The 15,328-nt window shown below is 41.2% G+C and overlaps 1 protein-coding gene across 5 annotated transcripts in view; it reads left to right on the forward strand.

Moving 5' to 3' along the window:
• Nucleotides 1–15,328, forward strand: part of LOC104602746 (uncharacterized) — a 74,760-nt gene that overhangs the window by 30,534 nt on the left and 28,898 nt on the right. The window lies entirely within an intron of this gene.

Genomic DNA, 15,328 nt, shown 5'->3' on the forward strand with positions numbered 1-15,328 from the left:
GAATCAAGAACCAAACCAGATCTGAACCAAAAGGAGTAGGAAGGAGGATGTACCTGATACAGAGAAGCAATATCTCCCAATGGAGGTGTTCACGCCCAAGGAAGGATCCAAAACTTGCTCCCACTGAAGATGGCGCAGTGCAGGATGGAGCAGAATCAACAATGTTCTTCCAAAAGAACTTGACCCTTCACAAGAATCAACTGGACGACATGTGAGTACAACTCCAACCAATCTTTTCCCAAAAGATTGGAATCAAGATCAGATCTTGATTTCTCCCAAGAACTGGAGATCGAACTGAAGGTGATGGCGGCGGCAGGAAGGAGGCGGCAAGAGAGAATTCGCAGGGTGTAGAAATCTCTCTTCTTGTGATCTTCAGCTCTGAAGAGAATTGGACATCAATCACTAACTGTGTATCGCCCCTTTCTTTCTTTCATAATCTTAAAGGGATCAGCTCCTAATCCCATTAGGAGTTGCTAATCCAAATCATATTTGGATTAGAAGTCCCTTTAAGTGATAAGGGATAACCCTTATCTTATCTGCAGATCAGATCAGCCATCTCCTAATCTAATTAGGATGCTTCCAGATCTAAATCTCATTTAGATCTTGGACTCTCTAAGTGGATAGGGTCTAGGCCCAATCCTATCAGCTGATCCATCTCAGAATTCGCCCCTTTAAGTGACTGATCAAATCAGCCCAGTTCGAAATGGGCTTAAGGCCCATTTAAGGTTATGTACTCACTTAGCCTTCCAAACTACTGCCCAATTGGGCTTCCTTGTATGGCGTGGGACCCAAACATTGATCTACACATCAGCCACATGGGTTCAGCCGAGCCTTTGTTACAAGGCCTAGCCGAATACACTGTTATGGACAGTGCACCCCCTGAAACCCATCTTGTGGGCTCTATGGGCCCAACACTTACCCTAAGTGGTCCCTGGGCCAAGCCACCTTGTAACACCCAGGGACTGTGGGCAGATGCAAGATTAGCCTATCAGGTATTATCCTCAATGGTCTTACACTTAACCTCTCAGCCCATAATGATCAAACACTGCCCGACAAAGGAGGACCTCTCCCTCGACTGCAAGGAACAGTGTTGCACTCTCTGCTTACATGGATCCCGGGAATTAAAACATTTTGCAAATCATTTCGAAACCATAACATATATATATCTTTATATATAAATATATTTTGCAAAACAAAATCTCAACAATTGAAATCGGCTGCCGGCAGTCTTGGTTTCCATCAGAGAGAGTGCATCCCCGATCATTACCTTTGTCCGACAAAGGGGCTGATCCTGTCATTATGATCACCCACTCAGATGAATTCTCGGACTGTCCCAACATACCCAGGTTTTGACCCCCGCTAAGGATCTCACTGATTGGTACATCAAAGACAGCCCAATCCAACACCTAGTGCAGTATCATAATCGAGTCTAGGGGTCAGGTGTAACTTTCCAGTTTTGCCCATCTATCTCCAAGGTCCAGGGCAATACTGGAAATCTGGTCCGGTTCAGAGGTTCTATTAATCCTACAGTGCATGTGCTTCGGGTCTTACCCTGGTAGCTGAGACAAGCCACTCCAACAGTTGGCCGCACATCAGCGTTAGCCTTGGCAGGATAAATCTCCCTAGACTTACCCAATGGCTGTGAACATTCTAAACTAACACAAGTCTCATTAAGTGTCCAGTTTAAGGGTATTACACAGAAACACACCACAAGAACATGAATCAAATGAGTACTTTATTCATTTACAATAAATTCATAATGTACATAATTCTGATTGAAGCTAAGGGCATACAACTGTCTAACAATAACAGTAAAGACTGAACCAACTATATGGTTGGCTCCATGAATCATGTTCCATTTTCCACTTTATTCAGTACTATTGTTATGTCAAGAATCAAAGAAGAAGAAGAAGAAGAGAGAAAGCTAAAGGAGAGAGAAAAGAAGAATAGAAGCCAAAAATTGGGCTTGTGGTGTGCAACTTTATCTATAATAAGGTGACTGACATTACATAGGAAAGGACATAAATGCCCTTATACATAGAAATAATTAAAAACTCTCATGTGACAACATTGCCCCTCAGATTGGGTCATAAAAATCAAACATGCCCAACTTGCTATATAATTCATCATGCCTCTTGGAATTCAAACTCTTTGTAAGTACATCCGCCAAATGGTCCTTACTCCTTAGTAGGAACATAGGGAGTGCAACCTCACCATTCTACCCTTCTCACGAATAAAATGCTTATCAACTTTGATATGCTTGGTTTGATCATGGAGAATAGGATTAGTTGCAATGTTGATAGCAACTTTGTTACCACAATAGAGGGACATTTGGTTCTCCACAATCAAAGCAATTTCTTGCATGGGATTCTCAATCCACAAAACTTCTGTAACCCCATGAGTTACAGCTTGGTATTTGGCCTCAACATTCAAATTAGCTATTGCATTTTGTTTCTTGCTCCTCCATGTAACAAGATTTCCACCAATAAATGTGCAGGAACCACTAGTGTACCTCATTAATATTTGACCTTGCCTAGTTAGCTATTGCATTTAGCTTGATATTTGACCTTGCCTAGTTAGCATCGATGTACACCTTTACTCTCATATGATCATGCTTAGTGAACAACAACCCCCTATTGGGATGCTTTTTTTAAGTAAACAAGAACTCTTTGTAGTAATAAAGTGAGCAACTTTGGGTGCATGCATGTGTTGACTAACACCCAAAGTTGAGGAGTGGGAGCAAAAGTTGATGTTGCTTGTTGAGACGACTCCCTAGTAAATGTACTTGCTTGAGTTGCCAACTGAGCAGCAAGAGATGAAATTTCTGCATAATTTATTTTCCATCTTTTGTTGCATCTCTTGAATTTGTTCTTCTAAACTTGAGGTGCTAGTCACCATGTCTGGCATGAAATTTGACTCCTGACCTTCTTCTGAAGGCATGACATTTTTTTTTTTTTGTAAATGGGATGTTATTTCATTTACAAATTCATTTTCTTAAATTGAAGATTCAATATCTTAATGGATTAGATTGGCTTTTGAAGTGACAGAACACTAGTCAAACTTGAACTTGAACTGGCTTCAAAACTTTGCAACAATCGAGCACTCACTCGAGTGATAGGGCCCTTATAAGGCTTGAACTCTTCATTAGGCATAGTATCTATATATCCCCTTGGTTCAAAGTAGAAACCAACTTATTTGGCAAACATGTATCCCGAAATAAAAACCCATTTTTAGCTTCCATGTCCGATTTTGCTTTCTTTGATCTTTCTGCAACAAAATCAGCAAGGGAAATAGGAGCACTACTTTGTGGCTTTCTAGCCTTTGGAGGTCTCTTGGACCTAGGCTTACGGATGGAAGCTAAAGATTGTTTTGAAGATCCTCTAATTGTAGTAGGAGGTTTCTGATTAAAAATAACTTTCTTCCTCTAAGAGGAAGAACCTTTTCCACTTGAACTTCCGAGTTCAATTACCCGGGCTTCAATTGTGTAGATGGAGCATCTATTGCCTTCTCTTCTGTAGCCTTGGTAGAGGCTTGGGGAGAGATTCTTCCTAAAAAATAGTCACCATCATGATTGGTGTTGCAGGAGGAGCTGGCAAATTCATAGGAATGGGTTCCTATCATAATTTGAGTTGGGGCAATGACCTTAGCCCTTGGTTTGGAAGCCTTTACTGGGGAAACCACCTTTGATTTTGTATCAAGGTTGATGAGGCAACCTTCTTGGTTGTCTTTGCCTTTGGAGGCTTAAAACCCGCCTCTTTTGGTAGAGTTAAGCATAGCTTGTACACGAAGCCTTCTTCTCACAAGATAAGTCTTAGTGACCTTTATATTTTTTTTTTGATGAATGATAATAAATTTATTAATTCAGAAGCAAATTTAGAGTGAGTTCATACAACATCCCGGCGAGAGGCGCGAGCTGCAGCCCCTCCTTGAACCTTACAAGTAAACTAGGAAAGAAAAGCAAGAATCACAACTGAGCCCAAAATAATTCTTCCCTATTTACCCCTTGCTTAGCTAACACATCTGACAAAGTATTTGCTGATCTCCCCACCCACTGTACAGTGACCAACATATTCCTTGTCAACCAACTAAATTTCTTCATTTCATTCTTGTAACGCCACATAGCCTCTTCAGGATTTTTCAACCAATCCACCACCACTTTGGAATCCCCCTCGATTATTAGGTGTTGTACCCCCAACTGGTTTGCAAATTGCACCCCTTGTACAACAGCTAAAAGTTCTGCCCTGATGGAGTCCCCAATTCCCAAGGGACCTGACTAGAGCAACAAAATCTCTCCCTTCTCATTTCTCAAAGCACCCCCCATTCCGGATAATCCTGGATTACCCATGCTACTTCCATCAAAGTTCAACTTTAGTGAGCCTTCGGATGGAGGAGACCAGCTTGTAATTGATTTGTCCTTTAGAGATGAGCACCTCGCTACTGCTGACCAATTTCTCCAAAGGTCATTAAAGGAGAATTGATGAAAGATTTCCAAGGTCTTCAGCCAAGGTATTGCCCTATTTAACACACAGTCTTTCAAATCCTGACTGCTCCTTTCCTTTTCTTGAAAAATTCTGATATTCCTTTCTTCCCAAAGAGTCCAAATCAAGGCAGCACAAGCACATCTCCACATAATTCTCCCTATTGTTGTAGGCCAATAAAAGGTAGAATGGTTGAAGAGCATGTGAACTTCTGCTGGTAAACTCCAAATACCCCCAAACAACGAAAGTAGCCAAGCCCAAAGGTCTGTAGAAAAGGGACAAGATATTAATAGGTGGTAACAATCCTCATCGTGAGCTCTATAGAGGATACACCAATTAGGAGAAATACAACAGAAAGGTCTTCTCTTTTGTAGGTTATCTAGAGTGTTTACTTTCCCAAGGAATACTTCCCAACAAAACGCCATAATTTTTGGGGGAATTGGCTTACACCAAATTTCTTTTGACGGAAAGGGTTGGTGAGTAGAAGGTTGAGAGATGGACTTGAAGAAAGAAGCACAAGTGAATGTTCCATTGGGTCTAGGAGTCCAAACCCTCTTATCGGGCTTGGAGGGATCCAAACAAACCTGATTAAGACAACCAAGCAAAACAGAAAGAGGATCAATTCCATCATCCCTAAGTCCTCTGCGAAACCCAAAATCCCAAGTAGGATCTAAGGGTGTTCCAAAAGGTGAGACAAATTTTGAGACCACCTCTTTTTTGTACAAAGAAACAGAAAATAGCGAAGGGAACAAATCCTTTAAAGGTGTGTCTCCTACCCAAATATCCTCCCAAAAAAGGATAGAGTTGCCAGAACAAACTTCATACCTGATAAAATTGAGGAATTGAGGAAGGGTGTTGTGAATAGCCTTCCAAGGTGCTGCTAGGTTAGCTTGCCTTGATACACTAGCATCCCATCCATTCTCTGACCTCCCATGAATGCTTCCCACCACCTCATGCCACAATCTCTCTCTTTCCAATGGCCATCGCTACAACCATTTTCCTAACAGAGCTTGATTTTTTCTAGTTACCGTCCCAAGTCCCAAACCCCCCTCTTCTTTACTTCTGCACACAATTTCCCAATTAACCAAGTGATCCTTTTTTTCTTGTCTCGGCTCCCATAAGAAATCTCTCATCAACTTCTCCAGTTTCCTAGCTTCCCTAACTGGTATCCTAAAAACAGACAAAAAATAGGTAGGTAAGTTAGCCAAGGTAGCTCTTATTAGGGTAATTCTCCCTCCTAAAGAGATATAATTCCTCTTCCATGAGGCGAATCTCTTCTCAAACTTTTCTATTACTGGGGTCCAAAATCTACTCTCCCTAGGATTTGCCCCTAAAGGAAGCCCTAAATATGACATAGGCCAAGTAGAGGTGGAACACTCAAGACACTTAGCTAAAACCTCCTTCACAAAAAATCATTAGGTCATCTGCAAACTGAAGGTGGGTGACGGGGACTTGGTGTCTCCCTATTCTCCAACCCCTAATGGCATCTTCACTGTCAGCCTTAGTAATGATCCTACTAATCACATCAGCTACTAAGGTAAAAAGGAAGGGTGAGAGTGGATCCCCTTGCCTAACACCCCTGCAAGCTGGAAAAAAGTCCCTCACCATACCATTTACCAGAATAGAGTAGTGACAAGTACTGATACACCCAAAAATCCAACTACACCACTTGTCCCCAAATCCACAGTTTTGCATAACCTCTAATAGAAACTTCCAATCCACCAAATCATAGGCCTTTTCAAGATCCAATTTACAAATTACTGATACACCCAAAAATCCAATTACACCACTTGTCCCCAAATCCATAGTTTTGCATAACCTCTAATAGAAACTTCCAGTTCACCAAATTATAGGCCTTTTCAAGATCCAATTTACAAATGAAACCTCTCTTACTAGACCTTTTCATTTCCTCCACACACTCATTCGCAATTAATATCTGATCTGTTATTTGTCGCCCTTGAATGAAAACCCCCTGGGTTTCACTAATGATAGAAGGGAGGATTGTTTTGATCCTCAACGAGAGCACTTTAGCCAGAATTTTATAGATGCTTGTCACTAGACTAATAGGCCTATAATCTTTTGGGTGGTTGGCATCATTCTTCTTAGGTATCAAGGCCAAAAAGGTGGCATTAGTTCCAGGGCTTATAGTGTGATTGTCTGCAAATTCCTTAAAGACTTCAACTAAATCCTCTTTCAACACTTCCCAACAGTCTTGATAAAAACCCATTGTAAAGCCATCTGGACCTGGAGCTTTGGATCTATCCATTAGAAAGACAACTTTCTTAATCTCTTCTTCCTCGAAATCCCTTTCCAGCCATCTTGCCACCTCGAAATCCCTTTAGAAAGACAACTTTCTTAATCTCACTCAAATGTCTTCTATAAATCGATTTGAAGTGGTCCACAAATTTTCTGGCTATGTCATCCTGGTTGGTAATCACCTCCTCTCCTATCTCTAGCTTGGTCACAAGATTCTTTTTTCGTCTCCCATTTGCCAAATCATGGAAGAATCTAGTATTCCCATCGCCTTCCGTAATCCACTTGTGTCTAGATTTTTGTCTCCAACTGATTTTTTCCCTCAGTAACACCTCTTCCAAATCCTTTTTCAATTGTCTCGTTAACACTCTGTCCTCCTCGGTCAACCCATTTTGAGATTCCTTTACATCCAAGTTCTCTATTCGAGAGATTAGGCACAATTTTTGCTCATCAATTCTACCAAAATGATCTCTATTCCACTCTTTTATTTTGGCTCTCAACCTTTTTAATTTCTTATGAAACTTGATCCCCTTCCATCTTACCCCCCTCTCCTCCTCACCCCACCATTCCTTCACTTTTTTCACAAAATCTGGATGGGTAAGCCACATATTTTCGAATCTAAAAGGTTTGGGTCCTATAGGAAAAACCTCAGTACCTATCTGGATAGGACAGTGATCGGAGGTGACCCTGGGTAACGCTCTAGCAACCAAGTTTTCCAAACTATTCTCCCAGGCAAGGTTAAATAAGAACCTGTCCAACTTCGAACACAAAGGGGTTTCCTGAAGGTTGGACCAAGTGTAATTGGATTGCAACAGAGGTATTTCCTTCAATTCACATTCTTCAATAAAACCATTAAATTTCCTCATGCTTGTTGTAATTACCTGTTGGGGATTACTGGTTTCATCAGAGAATCTAATGACATTAAAATCCCCGCCCAGGCACCAGGGGCCATCTCATAGCCCCTTGATTGCATATAGTTCCTCCCACATCTCATTCCTCTCTCTATAGGAATTAGGGCCATAAACATTGGTTAAGACCCATACACACCCATTCTCTACATTCTTACACTTAATGGAAACTGAGAATCTGCCTATCAATTCTTCCACTACTTCCACCACATCCTCCCTCCACAGTGTTACGATCCCCCCCGAGGCTCCCCAAGAAGGAGACGAGCTCCAACCTAAACCTCTAGACCTCCAAAAACTCCTCACCCATCTCCCATCTAATTCCATCATTTTGGATTCTTGTAACAACACAATATCGGGTTTTTCCCTTCGGAGTAGGTCTTTGATCACCCTTGTCTTTCTTGCACTCCCTAACCCTCTTACATTCCAGCTAATAATTTTCATCGAGACAAAATAGCAAAAAACCCATGAAAAGGCCATAATCTCCTCATTTTAGGCCTTTCCTTCTATCCCCTCTACCACTGAATTCTAAATCCTCCTCAATGTCTGAAATTAGCCTTTGCACTTCAGATCTTTTTTTCTTCTTTGTTCCTTTCCCCCCTTCCTAATACAACAATCATCCTTTTTCTTTTCTCCATCCTTTTCAACCAATGTTTGAGGAAGAATTTTACCCTGCTCACACTTATTTTGGCTACAACATCTTTCTAAGAATCCTTCCTTTATTTTTAGTTCCTCCATTGTACAGATCAACTCCCAAATTCTGTCCGCCTCCCCCTTACTACTTCCTTCCAACACCCTCTCTCCTCCTTCCACTATCACCCTCTCTCTTGCATCAGAACCTCCTGGATGGGAAGCTGGAATATCTGTTACAGGCATAGCAAATAAGTCAGTACCTAAAAAAGAATTGACACCCATACCTGGTAGGACGGGGGTAGGACTAGAATCACTGGAATTGAATTGCTGACAGGCGACAAATGGTTTTAAGGCCTTTCCCCTTTTTGGACAAGGTTGTGAAGTAGACATAGTGAAAGAATCACTTCCTGACGACCTACCCACTTGGAAAACCTTTCTCTGTTTCCGACACTGGAATACCCACATCCATCCTCACGGCCGATTCGTGTCCCTCTCCACCAACATCCTGTAATTCATTAGACTCAGAGTCAGCTCCCTCGACGAAGGGAAGAGGAGTTTTCACAGCTTTAGAACCATTTTCTTCACCATTTCTAGTCTTCCCGCCACCTGCCTCTTCAGTCTCTTCCTCTAAAAACAACAACTCTGTATGCAAACTTTCTATTTCAAGTAAATCATTGTTGCTTTTCGGAGATAGACTTCCCAAACTAAACGTTTTGTCTCTATCAGAATCGTCATTGCTGTTTTGTTCACTCAATTAATCTTCAAACCCTGTTCTGTTCAAATCACTAGGCTTCAGGTATCTCGGGTTGCGCCTATCTGGTGAGAGACGGTTCGCCAGGTTGGATGGGACCCACTGTAGAGAGCCTCGAGACTGAGAGTCTTGAGATTTTGCGCCTGAACTGTTCGAATGAAAGGAGGGATTCGGGGTAGAAGAAGATAGACGCTTAATCTCGTCTATCAGCTCATCCCTCCTCCCAGTCACGTGCTTACTTAAAGGGTCCCTTGGCCCATCTGTCTTGTAATGGGCCTTGGGCTCAAGACTTGTAATATAAGAACCCAGCTTTAAAGTCTTTACTTGAGTTGCCTTCTCCGGCCCACCAGAAAAGGGATCCACTCGACTGGGCCCAATTTCTAAGTCTTTTCGTCCCACATGACCTCTTAAAAAATCACGCCCCCCTGTTTTAATGGTCGAGCCAGCAACCCTCCCTGTATGAGGTTGCTGGTTCAGCCCTCTCCCTTTCGACACTAGTAAAATTTTGTCTGTTTCCCCTGACACCACCTGCGCAAAAGATCTGCCATTTGTCAAATCCTTTTCTTGCTTTCTACAGGTTTGACCTTCCATCTTCCCCAAAGCTTTTTGGCTTCCCAGAATTTGTTGGCCCTCTTTAGTGAAACATTCCTTCCCATTTGAATTAACCAATCTCACAAGTCCACGTAATGCTTCTTCTTCCTCCTTCTCCCCTCCTACCATACGAGCCTCCTTCCACAGCCCTACTTCAATGGAGGAAGCTAGCCACACAGAGACAAAACTCCCCTCTGTTCGTACCTCTACCTTTCGTGGAATGTCTTCTGGCTTCACACCACTTAGCAGGATTGCTACTGAATAAAGATCACCCCAGAAAGCTCCTTTCAAGATTCCTGCACACAATACAGCTATAGACTGCTATTTCTTGTTTCCATAGATGAAATGGCAAGCCTATTACACGCACCACCACACCATCTTCGACAAAAAAATCCTTGGAGTTAGATGTTGGATTCCATTTAAAGACTGTGAATGATCCGAAATCAGCCTGAACATTGATAGCTGATATTTCCAATTCATTCTCTATTGGATCTAGGAGGGCTTTACAGTTATCGAAGGGGGTTACTATGAAGACACTCTTCAGCTTCAACCTGGTTGCCAATAAGTCAGCTACCCTCCTCCAATCATTAACCTTTTCCTTGGCTTGTATCACAAACTTACTATCCCACTCTTCTCTCTCTAGACCTCCCACCATTCTGCAATGGCCTTTTGTTTTTGCCATGACCACTGGCCCTTGTTCTACCCTGCTGTTGCTGAGATATGCCTTCTCCTCCCTTATGGAGGCTTTTTTATCATTTGCTACTCTTTGAGCTAAAAACTCTTTGAACAACCAGTCAACTTCCCCCCAACCTTGGTTCTGTTTGAGCTAAAAGCTCTTTGAGCTAAAAACTCTTTGAACAACCAGTCAACTTCCCCCCAACCTTGGTTCTGTTTTCCTGCTGGTAGACACACCAGTTGCCTTCGTCCCTTACAAAAAAATTCAGCCAAAACTATGAAGAAGCCTTTTCTATTCCTCTTACATTCAACAACATATCTTCTCCCTTCTAATGTACTAAAATCCTGCCAGTTTATCTGCTTACCTTTTGAACAGGCTCCAGCTATGAACTCTCTTAGCCACTCGATCACTTCTAATCCTTCCAGTAATATTGTACCCTTTTTCGCTTCCCTTACCTTCAGGCTTACCTTCCCCCTGATTCTCATCTCTTCGAACAGGAAATTTTTTGCTTCTATCTTCAAGGATCTCCTCCACTGACCTGCCTGCACGAACTCCATTTCTCTCTTCCCAAGCACTGATCAAGGGGCTTGGAATGGAAATTTCCACCTTTATATTTTTTTCCTTCTTGATCTTCTACTCAGTCTTAGGAACCGAAGACATGGTGGCAGCAGACAGGGGATTCACATCCACCGAGTGTGCTAAAAGTTATGCTAGTGGAAAAATTTTTAGTATAACTTCTCATATAACATAATTCACCCAATTAAACTAATAGTTTGGCTTTTCGATATTTGAGTAAGCCCCATTTAGGAAACCACATGGATGTTCTTTAATTAAATCTCTGCTTGGGGGAGAGAAAACCTCTTGATTCTGGCTAACAAGTAACTAAGTAGAATTTTCCTACAAAATTTTCTGGTTTATATTCCCTCTTTATTAGAGAGAAAACCAGCAAATATAAATAAACGATGTTTTCTTCCATGCATAACAAGCAAACAGGGATCATAAATAATCATATTTGATGAATAAGGTTGTAGATGGCCTTTAAATAATGATTATGTGTATTATCATGGTGTGATGAACCACAATCGGCCAAATTTTCTAGAATAGGCTGTAGATGATTTCTTCCCTCACACAAAGTAGTGATTTTTGGAGTTAAAATGAAGTAAGAAACCATAATCAGCCAAGTTTCATGGACAAGGCTGTAGATAATTGTCTCCTTACATGTAAAATAGTGATTTTATGGGTTAAGATGGAGTAAGGAACCGTAATTTGCCAAGTTTCATAGACAAGGCTGTAGATGGTTATCTCCTTGCATGTATTTCAATATGAAACAAAGAAGAAAAGAAAGAAAAAATAAGGGAAGAAAGAAAGGAGTGAGCAGAATAGAAAGAATATGGTCCTCTATCTCATGTGGGAGGCACAAAGAATATCATAGTGAAGAAGTGTAAGAAGAAAACAAGATTCCCGACCTTCCTATTCCTTTTTTTATGCTCTTCACAACAATCTTTTTCTCTTTTCTCTTATCACTTACTTCTTAGTACTAGAAATCCTTCAGATAAATTAGTATTAGCCAGCAAAGTGGCATTAACCCCCTCTCCTACAAGGAGATAGGTTTATATAGACAAGGGAGGTGGTTAGGTAACTTCCCATCCTTCTCTTCTTAGGGTACCAAGTGGCACCCCACTTAAATTGGTTAGAGGAGCATAAATAACTCACTCTTCTTAGAGTGACATGTGTCACCCCAATTAAAGTGGCTACTGGCTAGAGGGAAACTAACTCCCTCTTCCTAGGGTGACATGTGCCACCCCACTTAAAAGTGGTTATAGGAGGGAAAAAATCTTCTCTCCCTAGGGTGACATGTGTCACTCCACTTAAAGTGGTTAGAGGAGAGAAAAAAAGCATTTGCTTGGTTGATTGTGAGAGGTTGCATTCTAACACAGGATAACTTGAAACTTAGAGGTCTGCAGTTTCCAAGTAGATGCGTGCTGTGTCGTGCCGGTGAGGAAGATGTGTCTCATATTTTGCTTCACTGCAGCTTTACATACCCAGTTTGGTCCTATTTCTTCAGGTTATTCAAGGTGGTCAGGTGCCCTTTGGCTGATCCGGCTGAAATTTTTAGCTGCTGGCCAAAACTTCAAGGTGGAGTTAAAGTCAAGATCCTTTGGACATGTATTCCTTTTGCTGTGTGCTAGGAAATATGGAAGGAAAGAAATAGAAGGATCTTTGAGGAGAAAGAGAAAAGTATGGAAGAGCTGGTAGCTGTGATTAGCTTGACAGTTATTGGCTGGGTGCTCTTGCTTCCAGAGTTTCAAGGATTGTGAAAAAAGGACTTTGGTGCTGACTTTTGGATTTCTCTGAATTCTTAAGAGGAATGCTGAGATTTGTATTGTTTCTGAAATGGTGTTCTTTTTTGTTTGTTGTGGCATTTCATTACTGTAATCTGGTGGGGGTGACATCTTGTCACCTAGATATGATGTACTATTTTCCTTTTAGCAATAAAATATTCTTTTTTATTTATCTTAAAAAAAGAATCTTCTCTCCCTAGGGTGACATGTGTTACCCCACTTAAAGTAGCTAGAGGAGGGAGAATAGCCCCCTTGTTATGATAGGACAAGTGGCATCCCCTTTATAAATAAATGGGGCACCCAGTGATTTAAAAGGCGCGCCTAGGCACACAGGCGAGGCGCATTTCAGGGTATGCACCTTGCCTAGGTCCTAGGCGCAGTCCTTTTAAAAGGCACACGCCTAGTGCGCCTAGGCGTGGCACAAAGGCGGCTAGTAGAATCAGGAATATTATATGTTTTACATTACATTAGCTACGTGAAGTAATGCAATTGAGTGAAAAAAGAGATTAGAAGTTTTAAATGCTTGAAAATGTTTTATATGTTTTATTTTTTTTTTGAATTTTCTGACATTTTATTTATTTTTTAGCTTTTTTTTTTAATAACTTTGCGCCTTGCGCCTTAGGCGCAAATTGACCCCTGTGTCTTTTTTTGCGCCTTGCGCTTTTAAAACACTGGGGACACCTGACCTCACTAGATTATTAATTAATATAAATATAATTCTGTTAGGTCTGCATTCCCATTAAATGGGCTTTACTGCAGGCCCATTAAATGCTTACTGCATTATAAATAAGGTCCAATTAACTTAGGGCGTGTTGTTCACTAAAATGTACCGCAGACCCCTTTCAGCCTTTCTTTCCTAAACAAATTATTTCAGCCCACCCATAGGACTGGGCTTTGAAGACCAACCTGGAAAGAAAGGCCCTTTGCTTTGTCTCTTTCTTTTTTTTTTCAAAGCTATACTTTAATAACCTGCTCCCAGTCCAGCAAAATTAAGGACTTAACAAAATCTTAGAAAGGATTGGGTTAAGGGACAAGTGGAGGATGTGGGTTAAAGGGTGTTTAAATTTAGTGCACTATTCACTTTTGATAAATGGAGTGTCTAGGGGCCTTTTTTTCTAGCCAAACAAGGGTTGAGACAGGGAGATCCTTTATCCCCTTTCCTCTTCACTTTCGTAGTAGATGTCTTAAGAAAGATGATTGTCAAGGCTGATCAAAGATAGATGAAGATATGAGGTGACAGTCTCCTACTTGCAGTTTGCAAATGATAAAATCTTACTATGCGAAGGAGTTAATCAAAATGACCTGATGAATTTAAAGGAACTCATAGCTACTGTTGAGTCTGTATCCAATCTGAGGGTGAACTTGGGAAAGAGTTGTGTAGCAGCAGGGGTTAGATTGGTGGAAACCTAAGGAGCAAGGAGGACTGGGAATAGGGAACCTAAATTGTAGTAATACAAAACTCTATGGGAAATGGTTATGGAGGTTTCCTTTGGAGAGCGATAGGCTTTGGCATAAGGTAATTGCAAGCATTCATGGGACATTGAATAATGGATGGGATGCAAAAGTAGCTTTTTCCTCAACGACACTGTCTCCCTAGAAATCAATACAGAAGGTATACCCAACTTTCATTAATTTCATTAGATATGATGTGGATGTGGGGCCCAAGTACTATTCTGGGAAGACCTCTGGCTGGCTGAAACCCCCCTTCAATTTGCTTTTCCAAGCCTTTTCTCATTGTCTAACTACAAACAAGAGCCTATATCAAGATTTGTTACCTTCTCTTCTTCAGGGCTAAATTAGGATTTTGGTTTTAGAAGGGGTCTAAGGGATAACGTGTGTGAGGCGTAAGGGATAACGAGGGTGAGGCACTTATTCTACTGTTGAACAAACTTCAACTAACCTTTCTAGATTAGTTAGTGAAGGACACCAGAGTGTGGTCTGGTATACCTAATGGGGTGTGCTTCCTTCATTAATATTCTCTCGTAGGCCAGCAATGTGGGTGAGAATTTCCCTATGAAAGAGACTTGGAGCAAGCCTATCCCACATAAAATTCAGGCTGTGTTGTGAAGTCTTTCTTGGAAAGGTAAACACTAGTGGTATGCTTCAAGAAGACCAAACAAATGCTTATCGCCTAACATGTGCTTCCTTTGCCTTGCAAGTGGTGAATCCTATCTCATTTATTGCTTTCTTGCCCCTCTGTGCTTTGTGTTTGAGACTTCTTCTCTTTTTGGTTGCAGGTGGACTTCTCCGCAGGATGTAGTAAGCCTTTTCAACCCAAGTTTCCTAAGGCAACCAAGAAAGAGAGGAAGAATTATGTGGAAAGCAATTTGGGCTGTAGTAGTGTGGATGGTTTGGGAGGAAAGGAATGGGAGAATATTCAATGAGAAAAGTAGATCGAAAGATGAATTGTTTGAAGCCATAATAATCAGAACTGCACATTGGATAAAGACACTTGATATGTTCACAAATTCTCAGTGAATGGATATCCTAAGGGCATGGACTGATGTGGCATCTTCTTCTAAAGGAAAAGGTATTTATGGAGTGGTTACCCCCCAATGGCTAATAAAATAAAGCTAAATTTTGATGGGAGTTCCATGGGAAGCATGGGAATGAAAAGTATTAGGAGTATTTAGAGATTGCATAGGAAAAGTTTTAGGGTTGGGAGATATGCTAAAGGTTAAACTAATGGCACTACTACA

The sequence above is a fragment of the Nelumbo nucifera genome, chromosome 1 (assembly GCF_055504915.1).
Source record: "Nelumbo nucifera cultivar China Antique chromosome 1, China Antique-T2T, whole genome shotgun sequence".
Classification (NCBI taxonomy): Eukaryota; Viridiplantae; Streptophyta; class Magnoliopsida; order Proteales; family Nelumbonaceae; genus Nelumbo; species Nelumbo nucifera.